Source organism: Giraffa tippelskirchi, chromosome 12 (assembly GCF_054371585.1).
Source record: "Giraffa tippelskirchi isolate mGirTip1 chromosome 12, T2T-mGirTip1v1.2.pri, whole genome shotgun sequence".
Taxonomy (NCBI): Eukaryota; Metazoa; Chordata; class Mammalia; order Artiodactyla; family Giraffidae; genus Giraffa; species Giraffa tippelskirchi.
The window spans coordinates 95,152,446-95,164,831 of NC_137286.1; the positions used below are offsets into that span (position 1 = coordinate 95,152,446).

The 12,386-nt window shown below is 38.1% G+C and overlaps 1 protein-coding gene across 8 annotated transcripts in view; it reads left to right on the forward strand.

Moving 5' to 3' along the window:
- The window catches only part of TRPC4 (transient receptor potential cation channel subfamily C member 4), a 196,269-nt gene that overhangs the window by 25,179 nt on the left and 158,704 nt on the right, over window positions 1–12,386 (forward strand). For 2 of the 8 annotated variants that reach the window (XM_081551735.1, XM_081551733.1), the window contains exon 2: window positions 1,210–1,335. The exons of the other annotated variants lie outside the window; for them this stretch is intronic. The gene's annotated coding sequence lies outside the window, so the exon portion shown is untranslated. The remainder of the gene's footprint in view (window positions 1–1,209; window positions 1,336–12,386) is intronic. 8 annotated transcript variants of the gene reach the window in all.

A 12,386-nucleotide genomic window follows, 5' to 3' on the forward strand; every position in this document is an offset into this window, starting at 1 on the left:
CATGTCCGGTTCTAACTGTTGCTTCTTGACCTGCATACAGATTTCTCAGGAGGCAGGTGAGGTGATTGGTCTGGTATTCCCATCCCTTTAAGAATTTTCCACAGTTTGTTGTGATCCACACAGTCAAAGGCTTTGGCGTAGTCAATAAAGCAGAAGTAAAACAAATTCTCTAGAGTTGTATAATTGTTAATATGGGACAGCCCTCTTTTTTATCTGTTAGCCTTTATACCATTGCCTCCTCTCCAAGGACTCAAAAATGTAATTTTCTGAGGCCTGCCAACATTTTCATTCCCATTTCAATTTCACTAAAGACCTTTTAAAGGGTCATGGACTTTAAGTGTGTCAGTGAACCTTTTAAACATAAAGCTGAGATAATAATTGGGAAGCATAGCTTTGAACTCATGGGACATTATTTCCTTTCCAGTTATGTTCACTTCTTCCTTTGTATTCTTAAGAAAGAGAGCAGAATCTTAGAAATGTTCTTCTAAATAAGTAGTAGAAGAAAAAGAGATAGATGTGAGAAGAACTAGGCCTTTTAGCACCTGGCAGATTGAAAGCAGCCTGTACTCAGAGAATCAGACACTTCCTGTGACCAAAAGGGTGTCAGACTCTTCTTTTGAAAATAAGTATAAATCACATTTGTAGATCAACAATTTGCAAGCCAAAATTCATATCATTTCGAGGATCTCAAAATATCATTTCAAAGGACTTTTCAAGCCTTTCATTAATCATGGTCAGCTAGGTGGGGTTTTTTTCATCCTTTAAAACAGTTTGTCATTTGTTTCAGAAACAGAATTGACGCAAATGAGAGCGGTCATGATTCAACTTGGAAGGATGAAAGAGTTTTGTTTGTTTATCTTTGGATGTGGCATTGCCGTGGACATCCGTTGGGTTGGGGGTGGTGGCTTAGTCACTGAGTCATGCCTGATGCTTTGTGACCCCGTGGACTGTAGCCCGCCAGGCTCCTTTGTCCACAGGATTCTCCAGACAAGAATACTGGAGTGGGTAGCCATGCTCTTCTCCAGGGGATCTTTCTGACTCCCCTGGGTTAGTATAAGTTAACTTAGTCCTTTTGTACTTTACAGTAGGTCCAGAACAGAGCCTTTTCCATGATATGGGTGAGACAAGAGAGAGGAACACAAGTGTCCTCAAATAGTTTGCAATGTTTCACATTGTTTCATATTGCTCATTTGTTTTTTCTTTAAACAGATACTAGGATTTATGATTACTGCTCAGGTGTATTACATGGACTTCTTGATTTTCACCTAATTAAAGCAGCAATACTGCTATCATCATCCTCATCATGATTATTATGTTGCTGACAGAGGCTGAAAAGTGAGTGTGACACTTTTAAGCACCCATATTTTAGGGAGCTGTTTGCTTTTGATCAGTCTCCAATCTAAATGCTCAAATGGAATGTGTCATAAGAATCAGTAGCTCTTCTGTGCACATGGAGATCATAATGAGCTTCGATGGCAATCAGGAAGGAAGAGTTTGAGGTCTTGGAAGTATTATTGTCGTAATTTGACAAATTCTATATATACAGTGGAGCCGGGCGGGGGGGCGAGAGGGGGTGTTTGACTCAGTCTGAAATCTTCATCAAATATGAAGGGCAGGGGAAGAAGTTGGCATATATAATAATTGCAATTTTTTTCTTAAGGCATATGGGTATATAAGATGCCCCCGAAATCATTTATTCTATAAACTGGTGGCAGTAATTTTCTGCAGTTTGTTTCATAGATGTTACTAAGGTTAGAGGTTTTTTCTTAATTTATTTATTTTTTATTGAAGGATAATTGCTTTACAGAATTTTGCTGTTTTCTGTCACACGTCAACATGAATCAGTCATAGGTATACATATATCTCCTCCCTTTTGAGATGTATAGAAAGAGTAACATGGAAACTTACATTACCATATGTAAAATAGAGAGCCAATGGGAATTTGCTGTATGGCTCAGATAACTCAAACAGGGGCTCTGTATCAGCCTAGAGGGGTGGGATGGGGAGGGAGATGGGAGGGAGCTTCAAAAAATTAGAGTTTTGATTAGACAGTTCTCTGGGAACAAGACTTAAAATTTCAGCACATCCTGGTGCTCCAGGTCAGGAGACACTCGCAGGGCACAGTGCAAGGCCCAGGGGCCAAGGAACCAAACCTCTGGAGTGAGAAAGGAAGACACAGGGGTTTACGTTTAGATGCAGTGGTGGTAGGAGGACGTACTGTCTCCTCCCCACTGCCTGCATCTATCAGATAAAATGGGGATATGCAAGAACCACACAGCAAAATTTTCATAGGTAAATACACTGACTTCAGAAGTTAATAGAAGCAAAGGGAAGAACTATGCAGATACGTGGATGTTATTGCAGTTGTCCAAGGTATTCATTCATTCTTTCTTCATCATTTGTACTAAATTCCCAGCATATATGGTTACAGCTGTATATATGATCTGCTGCTGGTGCTGCTTAGGCACTCAGTCGTGTCCAACTCTCTGCGAGCCCACGGTCTGTAGTCCACCAGGCTCCCCTGCCCGTGGAATTTTCCAGGCAAGAATACTGGAGTGGATTGCCATTTCCTACTCCAGGGGATCGTCCCGACCCAGGGATCGAATGAACGTCTCTTATGTCTCCTGCATCGGCAGGCAGATTCTTTACTACTAGCACCATTTGATATCAATAAAGGTTTGATGAGGTACCAGTGGATACCCAGGAAATTATAATAGCAACACCCACCCCCCATTTAGCTTATTTTTACTTTTGTTTTTAATCACACTTGATGATCACCTTGTTCTGTACAGTTATATCAAGACACCACCTGTTGATTTGTGTTACAGTTGAAGTGTGGGCTTTCCAGGTGGTGCTAGTGGTAAAGAACCTGCCTGCCAATGCAGGAGACATAAGAGACAGGCATTGGGATCCTGGGTCGGGAAGATCCCCTGGAAGGGGCCATGGCAACCCACTCCAGTATTCTTGCCTGGAGAATTCCATGGATGGAAGAGCCTGGTGGGCCATAGTCCATAGGGTCACAAAGAGTCAAACATGACTGAAGGGACTTAGCATGCAGTAGGAAAACGCAGTTGAAGTTAGCATATGGAGATCACACTGTCTATATTCCTACTGATGACAGTGCAATGTGTCAAAGATGAAGGAGGAGGAAAAGGACACTTGATAACTCTTGGGTTGCAATACACTTTTAAAGTTTCTGTTTATTTATTTGACTGTGCCACGTCTTAGTTGCAACGTGTGGGATCCCTGTCCAGGGATCGAACCCGGGCCCCCTGCCTTGGGAGCACAAAGTCATAGACACTGGACCTCCAGGGAAGTCCCTGCAATATTCTTAACTGTTTGACGTTCTTATATACCAGCAACATTTTGGACTTCTGTGGTACCTACTGTGGAGTCTTTCCATATTTTCTATTTAGAAGGTCTTTTGTTCAGCTAAATGTCCAACAGGCTTCTAACTGAGCTCATCAAACTCAATGAAGGCCTCATTCTTTCTATCAAACTTTCCTTCTATTTCCCCAATGTTATGCTATGAATTTACTCTCTCTCTGCTTGTACCATCTTATTACTCTACCCTTGTTTCAGTGACACTGCTGATTCTTTTCAGTTTTACTTAAGGATGGATTTGCCTTGATCTCAAGGAATACATTTTTATTTTTCTATGCTGCTGCTGCTGCTAAGTCGCTTTAGTCATGTCCAACTCTGTGCAACCCCACAGACAGCAGCCCACCAGGCTCCCCCATCCCTGGGATTCTCCAGGCAAGAATACTGGAGAGGATTGCCATTTCCTTCTCCAGTGCATGAAAGTGAAAAGTGAAAGTGAAGTCGCTCAGTCGTGTCCGACTCTTCGCGACCCCATGGACTGCAGCCTACGAGACAATGTTTAAAGAGTGATATTTCTCACAATTAAGTATATGAAGGAAAAGAATTCTACTCACAGGGATTAACTGAGAGGTTTCATTCTCAGGGCCTTTGCGTTTACATCAGGTTGGCTCTTCTGACTTGTTATCATGATGTTCATTGTAAAATATAAAATGCAGGGCTCTTGATAGAAAATTTTAAGTCATAGGTTTCAGAATTTGGGATGTATTTGGGAATACCCAGGCTATTAATACTTTACTATTATCCAGAGTCCCAGCTTAAAAAAGAATAATCTTCCAAAATGCTGCAAAACATACCTTAAAAAACAATAGAACTTAAGGATCACATATTGTTGAAAGAGTCTCTCTCCAACCAGGCACTAGAACCTTGTACCTGCAGGAGGCATTCCATATGTAGGTGTCCTTACTGCAAATGGAAATGAAAATCATGGGTCTATATTTGGAGGAATAGAGGTTAATAATTCAAGAATACTCCAGTGAAGGCTTTACTCAGGGGACACAAAGTTTATCTACAACATGGTAGCAGCAGTAGAGACATCTTTACTTGATTATATAAGTGGACATGGAATTTGCTATCGATGGAAATGGGTTGCCTGTAGCATATTTCCATTGCAAGAGTTCATAAAAATAATTTATACAAAATCCAGAGACAATGCTTCCTCCTTATAAAACAAGAAATACTAATCAGTAGTATTCATTACTGCAGATAATAAAAATAGTATGAAACATTTTCAGTAGGAGCTGTAGTAGGAATCTGAATTCTTTCATAGAATATTCTAAGGGGATTGGAGAAGAGCCATGAGTTACCTTTCAGATTCGAAATTCTGTAATCTTTTTATGATATGTTGATAATAATCTATGCCATATAAAAATAAAATAAAAATAGTTGGAAACTGCCAAAACGTTTTTTGACAGGAACCTATATATATATTATACATATTATATATATTTTATATATATGTATAATTGATCATCTACAGTTTGTTAATGCAGTTCTTAAGTTGTTAAGACACATCCTTGTGGAAATATTTTAATTACCTTTCATGTGTCTTTTTGTGTGAAATCACTTGGATACATTACTCCCAAACCTGTTTTCCCACTTCTAAAATGGACACACTCCCTCCTGGGATTGTTAGGAAGATTCATTTCATATAGGGGAAAACACTTTGAAATAGTAAAGCATTAAGTATATACTAAAATTCTCTATGCAATTGTTATTCACTTTACCTAGTATAGTTCTTCAAATTAGCAAGTGTAATCTTGATCATTTTTAGTTACTTTTAAATTTATTTTTATTTATTTTTGACACACAGCGTTCTATTGTTATTATAGATTCACAAAGCGAAATTTGAGGACATGTATTAATAAAATTTTAAAATACATAAAAATCTTTTTAAAGGGAATGCTTTGACTCAGATGAGAAAGAGTCAATGCAGGAGACCTGGGTTCAATTTCTGGGTCAGAAAGATCCTCTGGAGAGGGAATGGCTACCCACTCCAGTATTCTTGCCTAGAGAATTCCATGGACAGGGGAGCCTGGTGTGCTACCGTCCATGAGGTTGCAAAGAATCAGACACACCTGAGTGACTAACATTTCATAAATTTTTAGTTAAAACTATTTTTCAGTAAAAGTAATGACTCTTTATAAATCAGTCATAACTTTTCTTTTTCCTTTTAATAAGAACTGATATCCATTCTTTATCATTCTTTTCAATTGATATTAAATGCCAGCATAGAGCAGGAGTAAAGAGTGTGTGATCTGGAGCCAAACTCCTTGGGTTTATACTCAGTTCTACTACTTACTAATTGTATGATCATCAGGAAATATCTTAATCTCTCTGTGCTTCAGTTTCATCATATAAAGTATGTATAATAAGTGTTGCTTTCTCCTGGAGTTGTTGTGAGAATTAAATGAGGTATATAAAGCATGTGGCAGAGAGCCTAGCACATACTGAGCACCCCGTGAGTGCCAACTTTCTTTACTGTGGTCCTTTATGGAAGTTTCTAATCCATTTCCTGCTACTTCCTCCAGGATAGTTTCTACTTCCTAATACAAAGAAGGTTTCTTAACCATCTGGACTATCAAGAATCTTACTATCTAGATTTAAACTTCCAGATGATTCTGCATTTGCACATGATTTTGTGGCCTCTAGAGCGTAGTCCTCAGGGGCCATATTCCATTAACTAGAAGATTTGGGAGTCCAACATTACTAAGAGGTATATCTTGATGACCTTTGTAATGACCTCTGCATGCATCTCACAACTACTTCCCAGTGCTCCAGAGCAAGGAGTCTACTTCCTTCTGGCCTTATAGTTTTGGCTCCAGTTCCTTCTCTGCCAATGTTGTTGTTCTTTTTAATCTTCCCGTGCTCACTCCTCTTGTCATTCAGACTACAACAAACTTCCTCCACCACTCTAATGGAACTAAAGTAGCCACGTGAGTCCTGCGTAACACATCACCAGCTCTATTTGTCTGCACTTCCCGATGATTTTCATTATTTTTTTGTTAAATGTGTTTCTATCTCCCCATCCTAAATTCTACAAGTTCTATGAAAACAGTGGCCACATCTGACTTATTTACTTACCACAGTATCTTCAGCATAATTTCACCTACGAACTATGCAATACATATTTATTGAATGCATAAATAAAAACGATGACTCAGTTACCTCAAGTAAAATGGCAGAGCCATTTTCATATATCTAGAATACCTTTCCCACATTTCTCTATTTGTCAAAATGGTACTCATTCCTATTCTGTGACAATCTTTAAGCTTCATACAAGAAAAAATTCATTTCTCTTCTATGTGCGCCTATAATATACAATTTCCTTAAATGCAAAGGCTTTTGTTAGATATGATTTGGTAAGAGAAAATACTTGGGTGTTTGGCCAATACTAGGTTGTAACCGTTTTCTAATAGGTCTCACCCCATATAGCTTGAAGGAGATTCTTTTGCTTTTCTAAAAGATTTTTTTTTTAGGATGAGTTGAAAAGCATTACGTTCATAACTTGGAAAAGGAATGTATGGGTTTATTATATAGCTTATATCTTATACATAAAAACTTACAAAATCTAAAGTATGTACTGGATTTTAACATTCATTTACCTTTAACTAAAAGAGGAAGCCTTTGATACTTGTGACAAAATGTAATGGTTCCTGGCAAAGTGTGCATTCTGCTTTTGACAGTCTATTTATCATCATTTGTTTACCGCTTTAGTGTTCCACGCAATCCTGCTTAGGAAGAGTCTTTTCTTTGTCTAGAGGTTGCTAACAAAAATTGTGTACTTAATCTCCATTTGCTCTTGTAAATAGCTCAAGTGCACAATCTTAATTCATTCACTTATGTGACAAAACAAAACTGATTATTATAGGGTAGGTAGTGCAAATACAGAGAGCAGGAAACAGTCTTTACTGTTCCGGAGGTATTGTATTATCAAATCGCTTCATGTATATTTGGAGCTACGGTGGGACCCAAGAAGCTCAGTGAATAACAGTGGAGATTTTAAATGCTCAGAAGATCTATTTGCTCAAAACTTGAGACTATAGCTGCAGGGAATGGCAATAAAACACCTATCTGAACCTGCCATTGCTAACAGGGTAGAGAGTCAGGAAATTCTTTCAAGAGTAGGCAAAGGTTGAGTTGATTCTTCAATTCAAGTGGAGCTAACCAAGTTGAGCAATTGTATTCTTATAGCCCTGGCTGTTGAGCAAAAATGTACAATCCTGCAGTTGCCAATACATTTTTTTATGATACTTTCTGTTTTCTCAGGTCCACTTTCTCTTTATGTGCAGCCATTGTGAGCATTCTTTTCCTTTGAGTTTTGTTTCAATGTTGAGAAGATTCTAATGTTTCTGATCATTGGCAGAAAGAGAACAATTTCCAAATAAAATTTACCTTGAAAACAGAACTCCATTACATGAAAGTTGTTGACACTTGGAAGGCTCACACACTTAAAAGTCTCTCTAGGCTGTGTGAGTTCAAACATATTGATTAGTTACCCCATGACTATAGACCTCACAGCCACTTCCTATTGTGCATATTCCTAGAATAGCACTGATTCACATGTAAGAGGTTTTTTTTTTTTTTTTTTTGAGGAAAGACTATGCCCTATACAGGCTTCCTAGGTGGCTCAATGATAAAGAATCTACCTGCCAATGCAGGAGACCTGGGTTCAGTCCTTGGGTCAAGAAGACCCCCTGGAGGAGGAAATGGCAACCCACTCTAGTATTCTTGCCTAGGAAATCCCATGGACAGAGGTGTCTGGAGGGCACATACCCACATGCCCTATCCACCTTAAATTTACTAGCTCTTGTCAAATACATATTAAAATCTCAGTAATCTTTGATTAAACAAATATTTTGTTATTTTAACAAATGTTGATTTCATGATATTTTATGGTAAATATTAATTGCTTTTCATGCACCAGGATACTCATTAATATTTACATGTTGTGATTTGAGTTTGGGGGTATTTCTTCAACATTATTAACACAAGCAAGGGCTCTTCACTTCACTTTAGGGGATCTAGCATAAGCTTTACATCTTTTATCCCACAGAGTAATTTGTTAATAACCAATCTCCCTGGGACTGTGAACATTAAAAAAAAACAATGGAAAGGTGGGGAAGAAGAGGAGATGATCTAAATAATATTGGAAATCAACGCTTTGTCTAAATATTACAAGGCTGAGACACAAAGAGCTGTACACAATCACTGTGCTCTGGTTGGTAAATCTGTTTCTCACGGGGATGTGGTCTAGCAATTTGAAAACTCTATTATGTGTATACTGCATGAGTGCTAAGTTGCTTCAGCCGTGACCAATGCTTTGCGACCCTATTGACTGTGGCCTACTAGGCTCCTCTGTCCGTGGGATTCTCCAGCCAAGAATGCTGGAGTGGTTTGCCATGCCCTCCTCCATGGGATCTTCCTCACCCGGGGACTGAACCTACGTCTCCTATGTCTCCTGCATCGCAAGTGGATTCTTTATCGCTGAGCCACAGGGAGGCCCATGTGTATAGTAAGGTCCAAAAGACTTCTCAACTTAAAAGTACAATCTACAAGTTGAGAATTATGTTGGTGGACAAAACTGAAGACTTAAGTCCAGAATGCAGCCTCTCAGATAGCTCTGAGAGATTGCCCGGAGGGCTGAGGGGGAAGCCAGGATATATAGGAGCTTTTGCAACAAAAACCAGGTAGGAACTTCAAAAAATTTCTGTAAGGAAAACCAGATATCTCAAGTTACTGAAGTTAGTGCTTTTTTACATGTGGGAAGATATAAAAGTCTGGGCTCATTGACATTGTTCCTTTGATATGCACGCAGCTCTCTGGGGCCAGCATCTTGTGTTTTCCCACCCTGAGTCTCCGTGGGGCGCACCACTGGAGGTGGCTATAGTGACTGGTGGCTGATAGCTGCATCCTCTTTCTATCCTGAGTTCTCTCAGAGCTCACCTTCTGGTCAGCTGTAATGTGATGGCTTGATACTGTAAACAACATCCTTTGTTTACTGATATGGCAAGTAACATTTGTTTCACTCAGAGGTTAATATGTTATAAATATATGAATGCCAAACTTCTTATTGTCAGAAAAAGAAGAAGTTACAAGTAAGCAAGGGGAAATGCTAGAATGAACATCAGTAATGCTACAGTAGCAGTAAGCACAACAAGCACCCAGATATTAATTTCTAAATATCACACTCCAATAAAAAAAAACTGGACTCCTTTGAAAAATGATTACTTCAAGGACTGAGGCAAGGGGGATAGAAGATGAGCTTGGCGCATCTTATAGTGTTAGAAAGCAACAAGTGTTAGTCGCTCAGTTGTGTCTGAGACCCTATGGACAGTACCTCACTGAGCTCCTCTGTCTATGGAATTCTCCAGGCAAGAATATTGGAATGGGTTTCCATTTCCTTCTCCAGAGGATCTTCCTGATCCAGTGATCAAACCCTGATCTCCTGCATTGCAGGCAGATTCTTTACCATGTGAGCTACCAGGGAAGCCCCAGAAAGCAACAAAGTGCTCAGTAAATGAATAAAAAGAATATGAGCATCACAAAAGAATACCTGTGCCAACCTGAAAGACTTCCCAATGGCCAAAGTTAAAACAGCTGGAACAGCAAAAGCAATTATAGTATTATGTTGTAATTCAACAATAAAATAAAGATCTACAAATCCATAATGATATAAACAAATAATTTAATAAATAAATAAGAGTTGAAAGGATATGTTTCCCTTAAAGTAGAATTTCAAGTAATAACTATAGGAATGGGAGAAATAGAAAAACCACCCGTAGAGCACCATAGTAATTATTGCTTCAGGGAAGATCCACAGATGGATGCTAAGATCCGTAGGCAAACTTCAAGGAGAGAAAGGATGTTTACATAACCCCAAAGTATCTCCCTCAGATTCGTATTAATTATTGTGGTGGTTTTAACATATGTCCAAAACCTCTTTAATAATCCTCCCTGCAGGGGAAGCTTAATTCTCCTCACCTTGAACATGAGTTTGGACATGTTGATTTGTTTCTGCCAAGTAGGAGAGTGGAGAAGGCTGGCAGGCATGGCCTCATGGAGTGATCAAGTCACCACCATAAGTAATAAGCCATGTTGACATCATGGGATGATTCAATGAGATGGTCGCTGTGGCATTCTTTCCCCAAAGCCATAACTTCAGACTAATCTTAACGAAAAGCAGGCAAGCCTAGACTGAGGAATAGTCTACAAAATACCTGCTCAGTGTTCTTCAAAAGCCAAGGTCATGAAAGACAAAAATTGAGAGACTGTCACAAACTGGGTTAAGGAGACATGATGACTAAATGCAATGTGGTATTCTGGGATGGATCCTAGAAGAGAATAAGAATATTACAAGTAAAATAAGATGGTGAATGTCTAATCAAGTCTGCAGTTCAGTTAATGATATTTTTGATAAAAGACCATGCTTATATAAGATATCAACATTAAGAGAAGTTAAGGGAATTCTCTGTACTCTCCTTGCAACTCTTCTGTAAATCTAAAATAATTTCAAAATAAAAAGTTAAAGAAACTAGTAGAAGCATTTTATATCTATTTGCTAGCATAGTTTAAGCATTCCAGACATTTTAAAAATGAATTACTTAATCTATTTGCCAGTATCTTCCTTGGTTTTTATGTGATTCCAGAACTTCTACTGAGCCATGAGTCCTCTAAGTACATGTGGCAAAGTGAAAAAAAGTGAAAGTGTTACTCAGTCGTGTCTGACTCTTTGTGACCCCATGGCGTGTAGTCTGCCAGGCTCCTCTGTCCATGGAATGCTCTAGATAAGAATACTGGAGTGGGCTGCCATTCCTTTCTCCAAGGGATCTTTCTGATCCAGGGATTGAACCCAGGTCTCCTGCAATGCACACAGATTCTTTACTGTCTGGGCCACCAGGGCTATATGTGGACTTTTATAATTCCATCCTTTTGTGGCTTCCATCTTCTTAATATGACCCATATTTTCCCTACCTGACACATCCTTCCTTCTTCAAAATGCAGTTCAAATATTACCTTTCTGTGAAGTTTCCCAAATATCTATAAATCTTTCTAAATATATTTTCGCACTTATGAGATCATACCTGATACATTAGTTTTCTCACTATCTAAAAATGCAAGTTTTCTCAAAGGAAGAGCCATATTGTTGTATTTTTAAATTCTTAATTTAACACCCAAAGACAGTAAAGGTTTGATAAAGTTTCCATGGATGAAAAAATGAAAGGACAATTGACTGATTGTTCTGAGTATCTGACTTGTTTATTATATCCCATTATAAGTTATTAGAGTGAAATATTCGTGTTTATCCTTTATTTAAAAAAATGCTTTTTGTTTTTTTACCTCACAAGAACCCATAACAAGTTTCATTTTATATATAAGTAATCATCTTACAATCCAGTTTAAAGAGGTCATTTACCACTGCACAGTTATGGTTTCCAGTTGTCTTTCCAGCAGAGTGGGGTGAAGGGTGATCATCTACCATGATCTTTTCATTCACTGTGGCTATTTGGTGAGGAATTTTAAACTATTTTTCAGGCTAGCTTACCTTGATCCTTTGCTAGAGGAGTGATATGCTCACTTTTAAAATATTTGCCAATATGGAGCTGTGTTCCTCATCCTAGAAAAACAATTTTAGAACAACTTTTATGTTCCTCTCTACAGTAACAATAAAATACATTGCCACACTTAGGGCATCTTGTCTTATTTATGGGACAAATGAGATGCAGATTGACTTCATTCTTAGACAAATATTCTTTCAATTATTTCTTGTCAAAAGAGAGGTGATAAAATACTTGATTAGTTGAAGTATGGTAGATTCACTTATTATTATACATATGATATATTAGTATTTATTGTTCTATTAATGAATTTAAAATATCAAAAATTTTTATTTTCTTTAAAAAGATAGTGACTGAACAAAACAATATATTAACATTAAGAGAAGTTAAGGGAATTCTCTGTACTCTGTAACTCTCTTTTTAGCTTAGAAAAATCAAGCCATTAAATGG